The 23,964-nt window shown below is 38.9% G+C and overlaps 1 long non-coding RNA gene across 1 annotated transcript; it reads left to right on the top strand.

The window, feature by feature from the left end:
* The first annotated feature begins 247 nt into the window (after positions 1 to 247).
* On the top strand, positions 248 to 18,732 carry LOC116660446. Its single transcript, XR_004315973.1, has 3 exons — positions 248 to 289; positions 601 to 606; positions 18,585 to 18,732. It is a non-coding gene; the product is annotated as an uncharacterized LOC116660446 (long non-coding RNA).
* The last annotated feature ends 5,232 nt before the right edge of the window (positions 18,733 to 23,964 follow it).

Raw genomic sequence — 23,964 nt, 5'->3', positions numbered from 1 at the left:
CTGAATATATTGAAGTATATGAATCCTATGGAAAGTCATGCATTTTTTAATGAATCATTTATTATTTATTAAGCTGAGAAAAATCCATGAAATACATAGTTGAGTGAGAAAAAAAAGTTACAGACTATGAATAAGAGATCATACACTGCAGTGGTTCCAGGCATGGACTCTGGAGCTAGATATTGTTTTACGGCCTATATTTTTAGCAGTGTGGCCTTAGGTGAGGTTCTTAATCTCTCCAAAGCTCAGTTTCCTTATCTATAAAGTGGGTATAAAAATAATAGTGATGGTACCATCCATATCACAGGGCTTGAGTAAATATTAACTAAAAAGGGTGTAATGGGGAGACTGAAGGACACAAAGTATGCAGCCAATTAATGCTAATTCCCTTCTCCCTTCGCCTCTGAAATGAATTGGCAAGTAGAAAGCCCAGGGACCATCAACAGTAATTTGACTCAATGGAAATGAGCAGCCTTGAGGTTAGATCTGGCTTCAAATCTCTGTTCAGCCACTTGATGACTATGTGAGCTTGGGAGCCTCATTTCCATACCTCATAGCAGTTCTTGTAAGAAATAAATCAGATGTGTGCAATGCACACAGTTATGTGTGTGTGTGTGTGTGTGTGTGTGTGTGTGTGTGTGTGTGTGTGTGTATGCTTTGCCCAGAGGATATGTCCAAAATTTTAACCCCTAATGTTGCATAGATACCAACTAACTGGAATGATCCTTGGTTGTTGGCACATAGTAGGTGCTCAATAAATATACATTTTAATTCCTTTATTTCTCTTATTTAATAAAAAAACTTATTTTTGAGTACTTAATTTGAGCTCAGTAATATACTTTCCTCGATGGGAAAGGATAATTCTGATACTTAGATAAGTAAAAGGGAAAGAGTTTTTGTGCAAAGGCAGTTGAACCAAGTTTCACTGCTTTGCAGTTCCTAGATCACTGCCATATACTCATCAATAGACCAAAAAATCAAACAAAATCAAACCCTCACATTCCTCACAGCAGTGTGACTTTACTGCAAAGTTCCTATAATAAAATGCCAAAGCAACACCGAACAGGAAATCCAGAGAGAGGAGCTGTACATTTAAGTTCACAGTCAAAGAAAGGGCAGGGAAATGGGAGGCTCAGCACGGCTGCCGTTCCCCAACCAAGTTAATACTAATGGAATTTGTGATTGCTAGAAAAGAGGATCACTACACTCCCCGGAAAAAGAAAAACATTGTTTCACTAAATGGGCGGGGGTTTTTTCTCATGTACTGAGAAGGCTAGGGCAGTTGCAATGGAACCAAGCTCCTGTTATCCTTTGACCCAGTCACCCTTCAAATGAGTTTGTCTCCTCATGGTCATGAGATAGCTGCTGCAACTCCAACCATCAAATCTACATTCTGCCAGAAGAATGGAAGGCAGAGTGATCGACTTATCCAGTCTTCCTGGGACTGTCTGGGCTTTAAGACTGAAAGTCTCACCTCTCTGAAATTCCCACAATTCCAGGCAAACCAGGACAGTTGTTCACCCCAAAGAGAAGGCAACAGTCAGCTGGGTCTGTCCCACTGTCTTCAGGCTCTTTCTCAGAAGTCCTACCCAAACAACTTCACAAAACTCATTGGCTAGAAGTTAACCCTGTGGTGCCCATTTGCAAGGAAGGCTGGGAAATGCACACGGCCACCGCACTGAATTCTGTGTCCTGGCAAGAAGAGGGGAGCTAGGCACTGAACAGGCCATCTCTTTCTCACTTAGTGAGCCCAGAATGGCACAGCCCATGGAGCCCCATATCACTCCTTAACCCTAAAACCCTACTCTAAGCCCAAAAGCATTCTTAGAGTTCTAAGTACCTGCCACAACAGAGGTGACAACACTCAGGAATTTAGCAAATTAGAGGACCATCGAGTTGAGAAAAGCTGGGGTGGGGCTACTGAAACTGTTAACTGCCGGAGGCTCCCTGTGGGCTCTGGATCTCAGGGTCCTGTGTAAAATGACCCCAGCAAGGCGGTAGGGACTGGTTTCGAACGACACCCCTCCCACGGGTGTGCATCTCTGCCTCGTATCTAAGCTCCAGCAAGCTGAGGAAGGAAGAAGGATGCCCAGTCCTACCAGCACTGACAGGGCCCTGATTAGGGATTAAGCTTTCTCCAATCCCATCTCCACCCAACCACAGAGTGTCGTTTTGAAGAATCATTTGTGGTAAATGAAGAGAGAGGAGCTATAAGGGCAAGAAATTGGTAGAAAATAATAGGAAAGAAGTGCTATGGTTTGATGAGGGTAATAACCTTTCTAAACTAGTGTCCTACTGCATTAGATTTTCCATGAAATTATTTAAAACAGCAGGGAATCAAACATCCCCACATTATTAACCTCCAGTGTGTGCTTACTGAAGAAAATCCAGAGAATATTTTATGCGTCTCATGCAGAGGTTGAACCTTAATGTCACAGACGGAAGCAATGAAGCCATGGAATTCTGCCTGGATTGTCTTCCATGGATAACAGGAACCACAGCTGTATTTCCTGCCTGGTGAACATGCAAACTCGTTCTTCAGCCTATTGCGATAAGCAGAATGCCAGTCATCACTTTCCAGATTTTGGCAGCTTGTTATATAGAAGAATAGGGCTTGTTTGCAGCTGGTCCTCACTTTTCAGGGAGTCAGGGTTAGGAGAAACACTAAAAAGTTGATACACAAAGTAGAGTATGCCTTTCAAATTCTTTCCCTAGGAGGAAACACAATGGTCTGAAAACTTCGCTCCCCACCCCTCACCATAGACCTGAAATTGTTATAATAAACCATTACACCGCCTACATGAAGGAGAACAGCCAGCCACAGCTCATCACATTATTCGGGAGTAAATCTGTCACAACCTGAGTCACTGTAGACGCGTTATGGTCAAACATGTTGAATTATGTCTAGATTTTAGCATTAATTATAATAATTACACTATCACCACCATTTCATCATAAAAACTAGTTTCATTATGACATTTTGTTCTTTGTTCCAGGACCTGCAAAATTCCCAAACTGCCACAGGAGTTTAGAAATGATGTTTGATCAAGGTTACCAAATGTAAGTTTTTACAGATTTATGATTTTTTTAAATAGCATTCAAATAAATGATAATTAATATACAGGAAAGCTTGCTAAAACTGATTGGATTCCATACTCCCTATAAGTTAGAAGGATTTAATTTTTGCATTTTTTCGAAGAACTGTGCATGTATAAATTATAGGTAGTTGTGAATTCCAAAGCTATAAATATACTGGAGGACCCTAGTGGTATCATACCAAACAGCTGTTTGCAGAGAATAAGCCTCTCCAGTACCCCAAGGAAGGCACAGAATATTGAAATGTTGGCTAAATGTTCAAATCGTTCAAAGAATGAATATCTCTGAAAATAAAAGGAAAATATGAATGATGCCCTGGGTTTGAAGCTTGTTCTGAGTAAGCCCTGTCAAAAGCCATTTCCAGTCTTTCCTCTCCCCTCCTCTCCTTTCCCTTCCCTTCCCTTCCTTTCCAGAGTAATATAGTTCAGAAGCTATTAGCTATAGCTGAGCAAGGTGTCAGCACGGGGGAGGAGGGGGGCAGGTCATGGTGGCCCAGAGTGGTGTGTTAGAGCCCACACCAGGTGAGAATGGCACCCATGAGGGGGAACAGTGGCTCAGCATAGGGTGCTGGAGCCCGAGCAAGGTGAGGAAGGTATCTGGGCAGGCAGTGGTGGCCCAGTGCAGAGCATCAGACTCCAAGTGGGGCAAAGAGGAGGTGGGGCAATCCAGGGTAGAGTCTCTGAGCTGGTGCAGAGTGTGGCGGGCACCCTGCGGGTCTTGGAGCTGGAATGAGGTGGGAAGGTGCCCCTGCAGGAAAGGGGCGGTGAGGGTGGAGCCCCAGCAGGATGTGAAGAGTGTCCAGATGGGGCAGGGGAGGAGTGAGCAGCCTGGCAGGGGTGTCAGGATGGAGCAGGGCTTAAGCATCCAATGAAAGGGTGCCCTAGTACAGCATATCACAGCCCTAATGCAGGGAAGAGGACAGGATACGGTGGTGGTGACCATCATGAAATGTCAGAGCTCAAGTAGGGTAAAGAGAGTGCCCACCATAGGGCTGTCCCAGAGACAAATGTCTGGGTCCCAGCAGGGAGAGGAGATTGGACCCACAGGAGGGCATCCTAATGCAGCTTGTCAGAATCTGAGCAGAGAGAAAGGGTAAGGAGGAGGGTTCACTGGGATGGGGGGGCAATGGTAGCTCTGGTGCAGCAGGAAGCTGTGGAGCCCCCGTGGGAGGAGGTGGGTGCACTAGGGAAAGGTGGCATCATGCTGGTCTCTGAGACTGAGCTGGGTAAGTATGTTGCCCATGCAGAGCGTGAGGGGCAACGCAGCACAGGGAGTCAGAGACGGAGCAGGGTGTCCACGCGGGGTTGGGAGGGAGGAGCCGCCGCAGCAGCAGTGATAGGAGTCTGGCGACAGACCAGGATTGATCAAATGAGTTAATACAATAAGGACAAATAGGAGTCAGGTTTCTCACTGTCAAAGAAGAAAACTGCAAAGATGGAAAGGGAAAAACAAGAATGAACTATGTGATATTAGACTGGAATTCGAACTATCAGTATGAATTCGTGGTTCTAAACATATTTAGATGGAAACAGAAATACATATAGGAGGCAACCGTGTGTGTGTACAGACATACGTACATATGTTTCCTAGGCCGGTCCGATGGGAAGGCCTGGGAGGAGTGACACCCCGACAGCAGTGAGCACACCTAGTACCCTGATCTTCATTTGTAAGCACAATTTTTCAGTTAAAAGAATCGGGACTCCTTGCAGAAATGGCGGGCTCCAGAGCTGGTACAGGGATATTACAGAATGAGCTAAAACTGCACGTGTGCCTGAGAGGAAGTGCTCAAGAAATGACAGAGACGCGTCAAAAGGACACAGTACCAGCCTGAAGGGGTTCCTGCTGGCCAAACCTGAGATAATTTGAGCATCAAAACAACAGTAATAAATTTTTAACTCATTACTGCGGGAATCCATGAGTCTGTACCTACATAAACAAATAAACAACAGAAAGTGTATAAGTGATGAAATAAGAAATTAAATAAGGGGAGGGATAAATAACATCTATTAACTAAAATATGCAGAATAAAAATAGACAAGTGAACCCTAAAGGAGAAGAAAACATATTGAGATAGGATACAACCACTTTAAGCACCGAAAGACTTCAAGCCTGGCAGGGTTGTATTCCAGAGCACATGTGAACCTTCCAGATGCATTAGAGAACCACAACTGGCAGTTTTCAAAGAATTATAAAAAATAGGAAAGAGGTTAGACATTGTACAAGAGCAAATACCCTATTATCACAAAAGAAGAAAAACACTATCTCAGGCCCTCCCCATTAAATCTGTTAGTCACCAATGGCCCCATTCCTAAATGGGCTGGTGAATGAGTTATTCTTTAGAAAAGACAAAGGTACTCACTGGGATTCAGCATAGATCCATTATGAACAACTTTATGGCAAACTGATCTCATTTCCTATTTTCTCAGGGAACTAGACAGATACAAGAGGAGATGTCTGAAGTTGATAATGTATCTTTTTTTAACAGGATATATTTTGCAAACTCTTTATAATACCTTTGTTAAAAAGATAATGATCAACATAATGAACTGCTATTCATCATGTTCTCTTTATGTGACAGATGTAATGTCAAGTGCATAATCCTCATAACAACCCCGGAGGTAAATATTATGATTCCCTATAGCCATTTTTCAAATGAAGAAAATGGGGCTTTAAGAAGTTAAATAACATGCCCTGAATCACATAACTACTAACTAGAAGAGTGGAGATTCAAACTCAGGACTATCTCCAACCTTCATCCTCTTAATCCTTATAGTGAACACTCTAGTTAAGTATAATCACAGCTGGCTGAATAATTATCCCCAAACAGCCCATATTAATTAATGTCAACTTGGAAAAATGACTTGAATTATGGGTCAGTCATACCCACATACCTGGTGAAAAACTGAACACATTGGTTGAATTTTTCAAGTTATTTGTTAGCTGCCTACACTGAGTATGGTTAAAAGAGTTGCGTCTACATGAGAAACAATGAAGACCGACATGAGAGCGGGGACTGCAAGGCTGTCGTGAGGGCAGACTAGGTACAAAGGGAAATAAGACATGCTCCCTGCCCTTCAGAAGCTCAGAAACAGAAATTATAAAACCAAAACGCACGTGCCAAAAAGGCAGGGATGGAGCAACAGAAGTTCCAAAGAGGGAGACTGTCTAGTTGAAGGCATCAGGAAAGCACCATTGGGTAAGATGACTTGACACGTGGGCAACCAGGGGCGAGCGGCATTTTACAGATGCTCAGGAGAGCACAATCCAGGTGTACAAAGAAGCTTGAGAAAAGCCAAAGAGGAGGGATGTGTGAGGCTCCTCTGGGGAAGAAAAAGAATTCCCAGTTCATGGGAAAATAGACTGCACAGAGTAACACTGTAATAGAAGGTAGAAATTAGATCATGCTATGAATTTCCATCTCAGAGGTGTGCAATTTTGTTCAGGAACCACTATCAAAGATAGGCTTTTAGAAGATAAAGTATTCAGTAGTGCTCAATAAATGAATAATTGGTAACAATTTTGAGGAGAGATTAGAAAGAGGAGACAGTAGAATTTGAGGAGAGGCAGTGTGAGGTACAGCATGGTGTCTGTTTCTCAACTTTCCCAGTGATCTGTGGCTCAAATCTGAATTATGGGAATGCATTCCTATAAAGAACCATTACAGACCACATGGACCCTTACTGAAACATACATGAACTATCTGGATCCCCAAACAGGTTGATTTTTAAAATACACAATGGTGCATATTACAAGTGGAGGCAAAGGACACCTCCCAGGTACGGGTGCCATTGGAATGTGCAGGAGCAGAGAACACACTCAGCACCTGAAGCAGTGGAGCCAGTCAGCCTACATCTAGGCTAAAGGAGAGTTCAAAGAGAGTCTGCTTTACAGATGCATAGCACAAGCACAGCCAGAGACAAAAGGAGACGCCCTGCTGAAGGCAAATGAGTAGCTTATGAACCCACCTGAGGCACACCCTGGGAGATGTTTGAGCTGAGAGGAACTTGATTTCACTACATCTGAGGGGAGAGAGATCATAACATTGGTACTCTTGTCTGTTTATTTGTTCTGATATTACTTTTATACTCAATTATCTGTAACACTTGCAATTAATAACTCTTCTAAGATACATAGTAGAAAATAACTGTGAGTGGACACACACACTCTCTCTCTCTTTCTCTCTCACACACACACACAAATCATCCTACCTGGTATGCATAATTTTTAGTCCTCTGAATAACTAATTTGTATTAAAGACCTCTCTTACATAATTCATGTGCTCTTTCTGTCACAAAATGATTCTAATTTTTTTAACTTTCCATTCAGAAATAATTACAGGAAGTTGCAAAAACAATACAGAATCATCTCCTGCATTCTTTACCCCATTTCCTCACAAGATTACATCTTATACAACCCTGGTACAATATCAAAACCTGAAAATTGACATTGGTAATACATGTGCATATAATACTATTCCATTTTATCACATAGAAATTTGTGCAACCACACTGCAATCAAGACATAGAACCATTCCATTATTACAAAGCTCTCCCTCAGGTTACCTCTTCATAGTCACACCCCCTCCAAAAAAATTCTTCCCTAATCCCTGGCAACCACTAATCTTGTCATCCCTATTTATAGCTTTGTCATTTTGAGAATGTTAAGTAAATCGAATTTCATAGTATTTAATTGGATCTTTTCACTCAACATAGTATCCTTGAGATCTATTTAAGTTGCTACATGTATCTATAATTCACTTCTTTTTATTGTTGAGTAATATTTTATAGCATAAATGTACCGAAATTTGTTAACTGTTTACCTACTGCAGGACATTTTGGTTGTTTCCAGTTTTGACTATTACAAATAAAGTTCCCATGAACATTTGTGTACAGAAGAAAGAGAGAAAAAGGACTCTCCAGTGAAGAAAAAATACTTATAAAGAACATTAGTGGGAAATTTTTTTTAATTTAATATGGACTATAGATCAGATGTCAGTTTTGTATCAATATGAATTCTTTTTTTAGAATTTTACTCTGATTTTGTTCTTGCTTTCAGGGAATGTAGAATGAAATATTTAGGGACGAAGAGACACTTTACCTCTTAATTTTAAATGGTTCTGGAGAGCAAATGAGGCAAAATTTAAACAGTTCATAAATCTGGATGAAGGTATACAGCAATTCTTATTACTATCCTTAAAACTTTTATGTAAGTTTGAAATGACATTAAAATTAAAGTTTACAAAGGAAATGCAAATCAAAACCACAGTGAGATAGTACCTCCCAGATCGGAAAGACTATTATCAAAAAGACAAGAAATGTCAAGTGTTGGCAAGGATGTGGAGAAAAGGGAACCCTCATGGGAATGTAAATTGGTACAGCTGCTATGGAAAACAGTATGGAGGTTTCTCAAAAATTAAAAACAGAACTACCACACTCTCCAGCAATTCTTCTGGGCATGTATCTGAAGAAAATGAAAACACTAATTCAAAAAGATATAACACATCATGTTCATTGTAGCATTATTTACATCAGCCAAGGTATAGAAGCAACCTAAGTGTCCACTGATAGATGAATGGATGAAGATGTACATACACACACAATGGAATATTACTCAGCCATAAAAAGGAATGAAATTTTGCTATTTGCAACAACATGGATGGACCTAGAGGGTATTATGCTAAGTGGAATAAGTCAGACAGAGAAGGACAAATACTGTATGCTTCCATTTATACATATGTAAAATCAGAAAAACAAAACAAACGTAACAAAACAGAAACAGACTCACAGATATAGAGAACAAATCAGTGGTTCCTAGACAGGTGGTGGGGTGGTGGGGGAAGAATGAAATAGGTGAAAGGGATTAAGAGGTACAAACTACCAGTTATAAAATAAGTAAGTCACAGGGATGTCATGTACAGCACAAGGAACATAATTGATATTATTGTAACAACTTTGTATGGTCCATAATGTATAAAAACATTAACTCACTAAGTTATACACCTGAAACTAATATAATATTGTCAACCATACTTTAATAAAAAAAGAAAAAACTCCATCTTCTTTTAGAGTATTTTTATTTTCCTGCTCTTTGACAAAATGTTTCTTAATCTTCAGCAGTACTATATCAATATGGAGTGACAGTTTGACAATATGGTTCTCACTTTTCATAGTATAAATTCAAAGACAAATTGTGAACGAGTCAAGTGAAACTTGTAATTCACAGCTGTGAGGTCACACTAGTGAATTATAAGCTTTTCATTATGTCAGAACTGTGAATTACAAAGATTTTTTTCTATATTTCATGTCAAATAATTTATTAGCTAACCTTCTCTCACAGGATTTTGCAGCATGCCAGAATCAGAGAATACAGGGACCGTATTGTGGCAATTCCAGAGAGAATAATAAAAAATTCATATGTATAAGAAGAATGTTAAAAAGAAAGCGGCAATGGTTTTAGTTTTTATTTTTATTTCTTTAACAGTGATGATTTTAAACTGTACTCTTCCCTAAGTTCAGAGTCGTTCCTGATGAGCAGTTAGTTTTCTCTGAATTGAAGCCATCACCATCCTAAAGTAAGGAAAGTTATCTTTTTATTGTCTCCTCCTTGTTAACACCATCAGCTATAATTTCTCAAAAGGCACTAAGGGTGTAATTCTATACTGTTAAAAAAAAATTAAAAGACACTCTTGTTAACAGTAGCCTCGCTATTATTACTGCTATCATGAAACTCTGGGTGCCTCTTTATAACTTACACAGCACTTGCATGTCTTATTTATTATTCACATTGACCCAATAAGGTGCTATATTATGAGTATCTATCCTATATAATGAGGTGTATAGAGGAAAGGTACTCTGTCCTCATTCACCCATGAGGAAATTGAGGTGTAGAAAGGCTCCAAGAAATGATAAGAGGCTTATCCAAAATCATGCCACAACTAAATGTCAAAAGTTGGAATCATGTATTTAGATTCTAAATCCAGAGGTTATTTCCCATATTCCACTAAACCTTCTCTGTATAAGCACGCAAGTGTAATGCAACTCAGATAAATCTTGGTGCTTCATACGGCCCCATCTCTCTTCAGTGTCACATCTGAAGAAGAGTCCAGCATTCTAAAGTAATTTTTAAAAAAGATTCCAACATCTGCACCTACAAATCTTAAAATTTACTCGGTTTCAGTTTACGTCCTATAGCCACATCAACTCCTGCTTTCTCCGGTACCCTCAAAACACTTCCTGCTAAGAGTCAATATGGTTTTAGCCATTTGTTCCCTTTTTCTTTTGGTCTTTCTAATCCTGTCCCTCTCAGTAGTCCCCTGATTCTGCACCACAGAGTCCATAAATCAAGCACACACAACCACGTTCTCCTTGAAGTTCAGGGGGGTGGAGACACAAAGGAGACAAAAATAAAATCATTTTTCATAAATGGTGTTGGGATACTGGAAGCCTGTAACACTCATTCAATAAATCTTCTCTCAATTTTTGCAGTATTTGATCTTGTTAGCTTGAAGATTATAATACTGACAACAAATATTATTGTATATGCATTTGAGTGATTTAAGCGTGATGAGTAAAACCAATACTTGGTCAGCACCCCTTTCCATGACTCACGTAGTCCAGCATTTGTGCAGTTCCCTAAATGTACCATGCTCTTCCTGGCTTCTAACCCCGTGCTTCCCACCTTTTTCACACCATAAAACATAGGGATAAACTGCAGAAACACTACAAGGACCAGGAGGCATCAGTGTCTTTGCACAGAGATAAGCCATTCGCGGCACTCCAGTGTACCAAGGCTCACTGGTGGGGGCCCTCAATTCTGTAACTTCAGACATGCTGCTTTTCTGCCGAGAATAGTATTCCTCTCCCCTCCCTCTCATTTCTTTGTCTAATCAGGCCCCCCTCATCCTTCAAGACACAACTTAAGATGTTTCATCTCCCAGAATGTCTCTCCCAAGGCTAAGGAAGATGCTAGGCCCATAGAATTCTGGGCTTATCCTCATCTTAGCTCCCACACTGACTTAGTATTTAGCTCCATCTCCCACTGGACCACAAGTATCTTGACAATAGGAGCTTCATTCTATATATTTCGATATGTTCAGCACTTACAGGTACCTAGCAAATGGCTGGCACTCAATAAGCAATATTTAATGAATTAATGAGCTGGTGAACTCTTCCTAGATCTATGGTTCTAGATGTCATTGATGGGGCTTGCAACCCCACTCCTAAAGCAGAAGTCATCTCTGATCGTCTTGGCAGGGGACAGTCTGAAAAACTTCTAGGCTGCTGCCCATAGTAATGAGCCGAGGCTAGACAGGTGGTCATATACCATGTTGTTCTTTCATACAGCACCCTGTTCTTTGCCCAGCTTACAATTTGTAACAATTTGTGTGTTTATTTGTTTAATGTTTATCTCTCCTACTAGACTATAATCTCGGTGAAGACTGGTATAATTTAGATTGGCTCATACATCACCAGCTCTCTTATAAGAGTTCTTAACTTAGTGGAAATAAATAAATGAATAAATGAACAAACAAGTCACTCTTTCCTTAACAGCTGAGATTTCTTGTTATCACCTCTTTTGATGGGCAGTTCCTAGACTCTAAGCCTCGCCAGGACAGGGGCTATGTATATTCTAGGAAATCAAGTGGGTCTTTTTGTTGTCTCAGAATTTCCCTTAAAGCACCAGAGCTGAGAACAGTAGAAGATAAGCAATGCCAGGTACTGAAGAGGCGCCATATACATCTGTATAGGATTTGCTAAAAGACAGCAAAACTGGTCCACAGACCGATACCCCATTAGTTTATACAAGCAAAAAACTAGAGTCCTTTGGAAGAATCTTGTGGTATTACTGTGTGGTGATTTTAGTGGGAAGTACTATGAAATTTCTTCTCTCTTCTCTGTGGGAGAAAGGATGAGGATGTTTCTCCTTTCTTTTGCTGAAGCCAATTGGAGGATGTTTCGAGACAATCAGTCATACAGATAAAGAAGCTCCTGCAAGAAGCGGGCAGCAGCATCTCACTACCCAGACGGATAACTGCTAAGATGTAAAACCAAGGGTCCCATTGCTACTAAGAGACCCAAGGGAAGCAGGCTAAGAGGAGCCTTGGATATATTACTCTCAGAACTGAGGAACTCAGGCACATACATTAACGTAGACTGGCATCTGTCTTATCTCCTCCTGGAGAACTCTGTGAAAGCAGAATTCTGAAGACAGGCAATTGCAGGGAGTAGCCCAAAGCAATAGAGAAAAGAAAGAACAAACAATGGGACAAGGCTACAATGCCCACTATTTATTGTTGGTCGTGACAAGGACGTATGAATTTACCAAGAACTGAGTGGACACCAAGGAAGACAGGTGGCTTGAGTCATCTTGCTAGGACCCTAACAGCCAGCTGGAGGCCAGTCAGTATAGGAAGACCCGTTATTAAGTGACTGCGGGGCAGACCACTGGGAACAGGAGCTACAGTGGGTCATAAGGAGTTACAAGAACTCCCCAACAGAGTGCATCATTCACACCAGTGAATGGTTCATGAGGAAGCTCCCTTGGATCCTCTGGAGAGACCACAAATGTGTCCCAAAGAGTCAGTGTTTGGAACTACAAATAGCACAAACTAAATAAGCATATCTTTGACTCCTTTCATCTGTGCACCCTCCCTCTCCAAACTGCATCCCAGAAGAAGGGAGGAAAAAGAGTGACAGAGGCACTCAAAACGTGAAGAGGCAGCACACAGCCCCTCTTCCCTGAGCTACAGCTCATGCTGCGGACAGGAGAGCGTTCTTCAGCTGGATGTGAGACTGGAAGTTTTGATCAGACTGGACTAAGTTTCATACCTGAAAGTTACCAAAGTGACCAGAAAGCCATGGGATCTGCTTGCCGCGTGAAGCTGTTGACAAAGGCAGGAAAAGGAAGAGTCAGGAAAGACATCTGGGGGGAAAGTACAGCTCAGTGGTAGAGTGCATGCTTAGCACGTATGGGGTCCTGGGTTCAATCCCCAGTACCTCCATTAAAAAAAAAAAAACAACAGATAAACCTAATTACCTCCCCCCACCAAAAAAAAAAAAAAGGCTCAAGAAAGACATTTAGAGACAATGACTGGAGAAAAATTAAGCCATGTTCTGTTCATAGCATCACTGAGTTCAGCTCAACCAATAAACCAACCATAAAATTATAGCCCCATCTTGCTAGCCAAGTCAGAATCTTAAGATTTGTTTCTTAATGACAAATTGTAAAAATAGATTTTGTCATAAGAATGGACATATATGTATGCCCAATTTGCCATACAAGCTCCCACTCCATGCCTCCCCCGCTCCCTTCCCACATCCATGTTACCACCACAATCCTTTCCTTCTTCCACATGGAATCCAAGAGGTGGGTCAGACAGGGTGCAGGGGAAACTAGCCACAGATCAGTTTATAAGCAAAGGGCTAAAGCAAAGACAATGTGACCCGGGCTCTATCAGTCAATGACTGGGACTACAGGCTTCCTGTTCATGTATTCCAATCATTCAGGTACTTTTAAAAGAGATTTTAATAAAGCAAAGCTGATCTTGTTACTCCCCTGCTTAGAACTTTTAGAACTTAATAATCTGCCGCCTACCATAGTACTCTGGGCACTAAGTCTTAGCAAGGTACTCAAATTCCTCAGGGATCTGATACCAAACTGTCTTCCAACATAATCAACCATTACTCTCCGTACATAGCATACATTTTAGATGAATAGAAAACCCTCTTTACTTTCATTCTTTCAACATTCTCAGTAATGAACTGGTGAGGGCAAACCATTCACTCCACAATTACGTACGGAGTACCAGCCATGCACCAGGCAGTGTGTTCAGTACAGAGTGGTAAACAAAACTAATCATGCCCTTTCCTTCACAAAGCTCAAGAGATTTGCAATAAAGACAGACATCAAAACAGTAATTAAGTCAATAATTCATTGCTGCCTTTGTGATACATGCTGCAGGTTTCTCAAAGTGCTGTGAGGACAGACAACGGCAGATCTAACTGGGATGTGACAGCCAGTTGACACCCTATCTCCTTATCTCTCTTGTCAGTTACAGTTGCTTCCAAAGGGCATTATTGGCAGGACCATGAGCCTCTGAAAAGAGCCAAAGGGAAAACAGTATCCTCTTTCCAGGAACTCACCTACCAGAGGTTCCATGTATAGGGAATGGTTCTCGTCTAAGAAAATCTAGCCAAGAACTCAAGTCACTCAAGGAAGCTTGTGGTTTTCTCACTTTCATTGAATATGTGCTTATCTTGTTTTTTAAAATATTCTTTTTTTCACTTATCGAATACTTAAATAGTATACCACATGCCTTTGCCCATCCTGGGTCCCTTCCTCTGATGTCTGTGTGCCTCCGTCATCTACCTGATGTCACCTCATGCAGCAAGTATCCCTGATTTCCCCAAAACCAGCTGTCTTCTGACCTCCCAGGGTACTTCCCCGTACCTCTCATGTGGCCTGCCAGTTCCTATGGTGTATCATCTTTATGTATATCCCAACTTCTGAGAAAGAGAGGGAGGAGAGGAAACTGGGAGGGGAAGAAAGTTACTGAGACTTGATGGCCTGGAAAACAGCCAGTCAAAGCCCTGATGCTGACCAGTATCTCCTAGGTAGTAGCCAATATAATATGAGCAGGACGGGGAACACAGCGGACATTTAAGATGTTGTCACTGTCTCCAGTAGGCTTCTCGAGAGAGAGGGAAAAATTAGTATTGTAATATTTTTAGATGTGATTCATTTAAAAAGTGTAAAAATGCTGAGATAATTGAGCCACCTCTAAAATGGAAAGTCAGTGCACATACCTGACTCATAGAAGGTTTGAAATGGTTAAATATACATTATGTATATGGTCCAACTTAGTATTTTTAAATTGGATAATATTGACTTTAAAGCATTTTCCTCCTAGTTTTCAAAATAGTCAATGCTGAAATAGCATCCTTCAAATGTGTCCCCTGACTGTCATAACAAGCTTGTCCTAGATACAAGAAAACTAATTGCAGAGTCTGCTTTTCTCCCTTTTCTATAAATGCATTCTAAGCAAAGGGTTATGATCTTAATTAAATAAATATTAATATATTCCTTGAAAAAATTGTTTTTCATAAGATTTTTATTCTCTTTGCACTACCTCTACAGTAGCCAGAGTAAGAAAAAATTCAATAGCGTCCAAAATATGAATTTGCAATGACTCGAAAGAAGTCATTACACGCCAGCATGTTGAAGGAATATATTCTACCCAAGAACTTGACTGAGTCTTCTCGTGAAAAAGGTATGCACTTCAGTGGTAAACTGATCTTTTGACCTGCTAAATTACAGTCATTTCTTTTCTAAATCCTGAGATTAACCAACCTTTAAGAAAAGTGCAAAAGATTAATTAGAATCACAGAACCAACCCCAATATAATTTTGAGCCGCTAGGAAGCATACTTGGGGTTCTAAATCTGAATATTCTGTCACTAGATTTGCTTGTCACTGTAGAGGTTAAATTACATAAAAGAAATCACTTTACAATCTCTTTTCTAAGATCCTCACCATATTTTGACAACTAGTGGAAATTATATAAGGCAGTCTATGGCCAGCAGTTAAAAGCACGGATTCTGGAGTCACATCGACATGAGTTCAAACCCTAGCCTTCCTGCTCACTGGTTGTGTGACCTTGAGAGAGTTAATCTTTCCAAGGCTCAGTTTCTTACCTATAAAATAGATGTAATAATTTAACTATATTATAATAATGTTGTAAAGATTAAGTGAAGACACGTAGACTACTTAATACAGTGGCTGGCACATAGTAAGTGGTTAGTAAGTGGTGGCTATTTTTATATTATCATTATTTCTTATAGTATATACAATATACTTTATACCACTCTTTGTTATGCCCAGTGTCATCCACTGTCCATGATCTAGGCTATCTTTCTTTATCCACCTCTTCCCCAACCCATCTCCTCCCAACTTTGTGAAATACTCAAGCCAACAAAAGATCCATGTGGATGAAGGCCAGGTGAGGTTACTGTAGTGATGACTGAAAGCGAAGAGTAGATCAAAAGATGACCTGGGTGGAGTCCCGCGGGAAAGTAAAAATATGCATTATGTCATATGCACAAAACTGGAGTACTATACACATGCCCTCAAAAGGCTTCTGAGAAATTTAAACTTAGAGAATTAAGTCATCCGATAAACATGTGTTAAGAGCTTACTGTGTGAATAAGGTGCCCTCATGGAGCATGTATTCCAGCTGGAGACACAAACTGTAAACAACGAATTATTTCCTAACAATTGTAATTAAATATTATGCAGAAGAAGAAAGGCGTGCAAAAAAAGAGCACTAAAGGAGAAAATGACCTTTCAAATCTCAAACCATGAAGGTCGGAGAAGGCTTCTGTGAGGAAGTGGTACTTAGGAAGTCAGTAACTCGGGTAGAGGGAAAGAGTTTCGGCAGGGTAAACAGCATTTATCCAGTACGTGAAGCTAGGAAGGGGGTGATGCATTTGAAAATTGAAAGAAAGCCTGTCCAGAGCAAAAGGAGGCACACTTACTTGCCGTTAGAAAAGATTCAGGCTCCCCATCTCAGAATTCCTCTCCTTTAAGACGACACACCACCTGAGCAGGTGTTAGATGGCCCTCTTCAAGTGCCCCTGGGGGAACTGGGGCTTGGAATGTGGAGAGAGAGAGAGAGAGAAATTAAGAGGAAGTTTAACAAAACATTGTAATTAAAAGCCAGCCTGCATGGTTCACAATTCCAGCTTTGCCACTTATTAAAGATGTGCCATTTTCTTTCGGAGAACAGAATAAAAGAAAAACACTTCCCAACTTATTTTATGGGAACAGAGTAAGCTTGACACAAAACTTGACAAGGACATTGTAAGAAAGAAAAATTATAGATCAATATCTCTCATGAATGTAGATGAAAAAATCCTGATGAAAATACTAGTAAATGGAATCCAGATATGTAAAACAAGATAATTCATAAAGATCAAGTTGGATGTAATCTGGGAATACAAAGTTGGCTTAACATTTTTTTAAACCAATCATAATTCAACATGCTAACAAAATAAAGGGAAGGAATCATATAATCATTCAAATAGATGCAGAAAGAACATTGATAAAATGCAATTTCTATTCATGTTAAAAGCTATAGCAAACTAGGAACAGAACTTGAGAACTTCCTTGAGACGACACAGGATACCTTAAAAAATCTATAACAAAAAATTACAATTAATGCTGAAATGTTGAAAGGTTTTCCTCTGAGACTGGAAATGAAACAAAGATGTCTGTTTTCACCATTAATCAAGATCATGGTGGAGATTCTAACCAGTGCAATAAAGGCAAGAAAAAATAATTCAAAGACACAAGATTTAGACAGGAAGATGCAAATGGTATGAGCTGTATGTAAGAATTGCAAAACAAGCCATGATGAACTACCACTACCAACTGTAATAATTTCTCAGAGATTCTTTTGCTATCTCCTGTTGCTGGACATAGTCAATGTAAGAAATAAGTTTTATTTCCACACAGAAGAAACAGGTGATTAGAAAATGAAATAAAAGATATATAATATCATCAAAAAATCAACATCGCAGAGAAAATCTAAGTAATCATATTTAATAAAACTACACAGAAGACTTTAAAGCACCATTGGGAAAAACTGAAGATCTAAATATGTGGAATGATACACCGAGCTCATGCTGTGAAAGACTCAATAATGTGAAGAAGTCAAGTCACCCAAATTGATTTATAGATTCTAATTTAATTGAAATTCTAATTAAAAACCCAATTATGTTTTTGATGAAAATTGACAAGCTTATTCTAGAATTGAAATGAAAGGATTTCTTCTACAAATATGGAGTAAATGTATTTTTTCCTATTTCTTCAGTTAAGAACTAAAAACCTTGGACATCTTATATAAAACAAACATAAGAAGACTCTGAAAGGAGAGCTCAGGACTTAAGTTAACAGCATAACAGTAAGTTCCCTGGGTTTTCTTTTGCCTCATATATGTGCAAAACTGAGTACTAGAGAAATCAGCAACTCAGAAAAGGCAATGGATACAGACAAAAAAGCTCCAACTAAAGACCTTTTCTGGCCTAAGGACAAGGAAAGGCCCAGCCAAGCAAGACAGAAAATTATTATAGAATAACTGTTCTACTACAGCCAAACATCAGATATAAAAACTGTAGCCCCATTTCTCCTTCTACCAGCAAAGGCCAGGTGGAGCGCCTGGACTTCCCCCATTGCCAGGCTGCCACAAGATGCCCCAGCATCCTTCTGAGGTGGTGCCAAAAAAAGTCAGTTGGGAAACTGGAACTTTTATTCCTGCTGGTCCCTCTCCAACAGTGGGGACCGCACAGGAAGCCTGGATGTTCATCCCCACCTAGCAGTAACAGGTGAGCCATGCTCACATCCCCCACCCCAGGAAAACACAGCAGCCCTACATATGCACACGTCAAACCACACAGCTACCAAGCGCATTAAGCAAACTGATGTAACTGGAAGTGTGAGAGCAGGCAGATAGCGAGGTATGAGCAGAGAAAGGGGGACACAGACCAAATGGCAGGAATTGGGCAGAAAGGAGGGGCACAGGCCAAATGCAGGAAACCACACATCATGTAAGCAGCAGGGATCCTTGGGCAGAGAAAGAAAAGCAGGAACCTTGGGGCTGATAAGGGGATCATGCCTTTTGGGATGACAAGTGGCCTGGAGAAGAACAAAGAAAGGTGAGAAAAGGCAGGAATTTCTAGTGTCCGAATGTAACCTTTTGCTCATTATGCCCTCATTTCAATAAAATTAGCCTTGCAGATTAGAAGTACCCATCATGCACGAATGCATGACATTTCTGATCCAGACTAAATAAGGACAAAAATCCCTCCTCCCTTTGGGAAGGTGGAGTCGGGAAAATAATCAGGGAATACGACCCCAAACCCTTCCCTCCCCAATGAATATTCCGCCCATTCATTTTAACACCCTATGTAGCTAACTTGCCAAAGAAACTCGGGGCAGCCGCTCACCTGAGCCTGCCTGCTCTCCCCTGAGAGTGTACTATCCATTCGTAAATAAATTCTCACTTTACCTTTTTTTTAACCTCTAAGTCTTGTCTCTGAATTTTTTCTGGGATGGCACAAGAACCTGGAACACTGGTTGCATCTATCGGCAACAAAAGGAGAAATAGACAACCCCACAATTATAGTTGGAGGCCATAATTCAACAGCCTCTCTCTCAGCAATTGATACAATTGAAGAAGATAGAAAATCAGCAAGGATCTAGAAGAATGCAACACCACCATCAGCAACAGAGTCGAATTGGTATTTATAGAATGCTCAGATCAACAACAATAGAATATGTATTCATTTCAAGTTCCCACAGAGCATATAACAAGATAAACCATATCCTGAACCATAAAACAAAACTCCCTAAAAAAAATTTAAATCATTATCTCACCATAATGGAATCAAACTAGAAATCAATAATAGAAAGAATAGAAAGAATAGAAAGAAAATCTTCAAATGCTTGGAAATTAAACAACACACTTATATATAATCCATGGGTCCAAAATAAAAATCTCCAGGGAAATTTTTTAAAATGCATTACACTGAATGAAAATGAAAATATAGATATCAAAGTTTGCTAAATTTTGATGGCATGTAACTAAAACAGTGCTGAGAGGTAAATTTATAACACTAAGTGCATACGCTAAAAAATAGAGTGCCTCAAATCAATACTCTATACCCCCAACTCATTAAGTTAGAAAAAGTAGGTAAAAGTAAACCCAAAGTAAGCAGAGTAGAGAAATAAAGATAAGAGCAAGTATCAATGAAATTGAAAATAGAAAAGCAACAGAGAAAATGGATGAAACAAAAAGCCTGGGCCTTTGCAAAAATCAGCAAAACGACAAATCTTTAGCAAGAATGACAAAAAAAAGAAATAAAAATACTAACATCAGGAATAAAACAGAGTATATCATACAGACCCTACACACAACACATATAAATTTGATAGCTTAGATGAAATGGACCAATTCCCTGAAATGCAAAAACTACCACAACTCACCCAATATGAAGCTGATTATTTGAACAGCCTTATAACTGTTAAGGAAATTGACTTTATAATTTTAAAACTCCCCCCAAAAACAAATCTCTAGATCCACACGGTTTCACTAGAGAATTCCACAAAACATTTAAAGAATTACAACCAATTCTACAAAATCTCTTCCCCCCAAAATGGAAAAAGTGTAAATACTTCTGTATTGGCATTCTCAACAAAAACAGAACCAATAGGAAATACACAGAGAGATACTTTAAGGAACTGGTCCCTGCAGTTGTAGGGCTGGCAAGTTAAAATCTGCAGGGCAGGCAAACAGGCTGGAGACCCAAGGAAGAGCTGACTTGCAGTTTTGAGTCCTAAGGCAGTTTTGAAGTGGGAATTCTCTCTTCCTCCAAGAACTTCAGTCTTTCTTTTTAAGACCTTTAACTGATTAGATAAAACCCACCCACATTATGGAGATTAAACTATTTACTCAAAGTCTAATGATTTAAATGTTAATCACATCTTTAAAAATACCTCCATAGTAATATCTAGACTGATGTTTGACCAAACAATTGGGTACCACATCCTAGCCAAGTTGACCCTTTAAAAAGTTAACCATCACAACTTTATTTTATGAAGCAAGCATAACTCTGATATCCAAACCAAATGAAAATAGTACAAAAATGTAAATTTACAAATATCCTTCACACAGATGTGAAAACCCTTTTTAAAAATACCAACAAGGAGAATTCAGCACTATATAAAAATATTATGCACTGTGACCAAATGCTGTTTATTCCAAGGACACAAAACTGATTCACTATTTGAAAAGTAATCATTGAAATTCATCGTATAATAGGCTAAAGAAGAAAATCCTCATGATTATACCAATTAATGAAGTAAAAGCATTTGACAATATTAAACTCTCATTTATGATTAAAAACTCACAGAAAAACATAGACACAGAAAATGTCCTCACATTGAAAAAGAACATCTACAAAACACCTACAGTCAACAATATCCATGGTGATGAATGATACATTTCTCCTAAGACTGGGAATAAGGCAAGTGTGTCTGCTTTCTAGCCTCTTAGGCAACACTGTCCTAGAATGCTAGCCAGTGCAATGAAGCAAGAAAAGACCTACAGAGTGAAAAGGAGGAAATAAAGCTGCCCCTAATTGCACATGAGGTGATTGTCTAGGTAGAAAGTCATAAGAATTCTACAAAAAACTCCTAAAACTAGTAAGTAAATTCAGCCAAGTCCAGAGGATACAAGAGCAACATCAAAAAAATTAAAAAATTTAAAAAAGATTATTTCAGCATATTAACTTCAACAGCAGACCTGCACTACAGGAAACTCTGAAAAAGCAAGCCAGCAAACAAATACATAAATAAATAAATCTCCAAGTTCAAGGGAATGATACCAGATGGAAACTTGGATCTATATGAAGGCATAAAATGTACTACATATGGTAAATATACGGGTAAATATAAAGATCTACATTTAAAAAAAAATTTTTAAAGGACAACATACTGTTTAAAACAAAATAATAACATAATAACATGGGGGCTTACAACATATGTAAAGCAAAACATACAGCAACAACAGCACAAAAAATGAAAGGCACAAATGGATTTCTGTAACATTGAAGGTTCTCACATTTTATGTGAGGAGATTCACTCTTAATTCTAAGTAGACCATAGTAAGTTAAGAATACAGATTTTAATTGCTAGAGCCCATCACCAATAAATAAATAAACTAAAAAGGCAATAGAAAATATAAAAATAAAATTGAATACAAAAAAAATTGATTAAACAAAAGCAAAGGAGGAAAAGAGGAACTAAAACTAGATGGGACAAATAGAAAACAAATAGCAAGGTTTAGTTTATATTAAATTAAGCATTAAGTACATTCAATGTAATGGATTAAATTCTCCAATTAAGAGGAAAAGACTCAGAATGATTGGAAAACAAGACCTAACTGTGTGCTGTATGCAGCCCATACATTTTAAATATAAAGATACAAATCGGTTGAGAGGTTTAAAAAAAAACAAAAAGTAACATGCAGACAATAAGCTGATATGTCTAGACTAATAACAAAGTGAACTTCAAGACAATAAGTATTTTCAGGGACAAAGTAGAGACATTTAATAAAAGAAAAAGGATCAGTTCATCAGAAAAATTTTACAATCTTAAGTGTACATGCACCTAAAAATATATAGAGCAAATATTTATAAAACTAAAAGGAGAAAGAGACAAATCCACAATCATGATTAAATATTTAACCATTCCTCTCTTGGTAACTGATAGACCAAAGGGATAAAAAAATTAGTAAGAATACAGAAGATCTAAACAATATTATCAGCAACTTGTCCTAAAACCTAGCAATATCCAAGAAGTTTAGAACTTACATTCTTCTTAAATGCACATAGAATTTTATTCATCAAATAGACTATCCACTGAGTGGTAAAATAAGTCTCAATAAATTTCAAAAGGCTGAATATTAAAGTATGCTCTCAGAATAAGAAAAATTAAATTAAAAATAATAACAATAAGGCATCTTTTAAAAGATTCCCAAACATTGGAAATCAAATAATAATAGTTCTAAATAACCCATGATCCAAAGAAAAATGCTAAGGAAAATTACAAAATATTTCTAATTGAAAGATAATGAAAACGTAACACATCAAAAGTTGCAGGATACAACAAAAGCAGCGCTTAAAGGGAAATTTATCATTTTAAATGCCTTTATTAGGGAAAACTGTCACTGAGAAAAATTTATAATAAAAGCTAATTAAATTGAAAGATATACTAGCTCATGATTTGGAAGAGTTAATATATTAAAATATCTTTCTTCCCCTATTTGATCTAAAGATTCAATGCAATCTAAATAAAATCTGAGCCGTTTTTTAAAATTGGCAAGCTGACTTCAAAATTTATATGGAAATGCAAATTACAAAGAGTCGTCAAAACAACTTGGAAAAATAAGAACATTGTTGAATAACTTAAACTACCTGATTTCAATACTTACTATAAAACTATTGAATCTAGACAACGTGGTATTGGTGTAAACAGAAAAAAATTTAACAGAACAGGATAAAGTCCCCCAATAGACCCCACACATACACAGTAAATTGATTTTGACAAAGACACCACGACATGATTAGAGTTTTTTGGGGTTTTTTTTTTCCAACAAATGATGTTGGAACTGTATATCTAGGTGAGAAAAAAATTCATCTTAATTCCTATGTCACACCAACACACAAACTGATTCAAAATGAATGACAGACCTACACATAAAAAATTAAAACACTAACACGTACAGAAGAAAACAAAAGAATATCTTTTTGACCTGGAGGTAAGGAGAGATTTCTTAGGACACAAAAAACATTAACCATAGAAGAAAAAAAAATGGTTAATTGGACTTCATCAAAATTAAAACTTCTACTCATCAAAAAACATGATAAAGAAGAGAAAAAGGTTCCAAAGGCTGTTAGAAGCTCCCAGAGAATCGCCCACCATCGTCTGAGCAGTGGCTACTCACAGCATCTTCCTGTATTGGCTTTCGCTTCCCCCCACCCCACCCCACCCACCCCCGTTCCTCACTCCTGCTCCCTGGGGTCGAATCCCAAAAGACCCACACACAGCCTTCCAACTCAGGCTCTGCTTCCCATGGATCCCAAGCTAAGACAAGGTTCTAGTTCAGAAATTACAGGTAAAGTCTCCTTGGCGAGGAAGAAAAGGAAACTAACCCTTCCTGAGCACTCAGTATAGCCAGGAGCCCCACACTGGCTATTGCATTTGAGACTCACCAGAACTATGAACGGGGAAACTGGGCTCCAAGTTATTCAAA

Source organism: Camelus ferus, chromosome 29 (assembly GCF_009834535.1).
Source record: "Camelus ferus isolate YT-003-E chromosome 29, BCGSAC_Cfer_1.0, whole genome shotgun sequence".
In the NCBI taxonomy this organism is placed as follows: Eukaryota; Metazoa; Chordata; class Mammalia; order Artiodactyla; family Camelidae; genus Camelus; species Camelus ferus.
The sequence above is the reverse complement of the archived record's forward strand: the minus strand, read 5'-3'. Positions and strand labels throughout refer to the sequence as shown.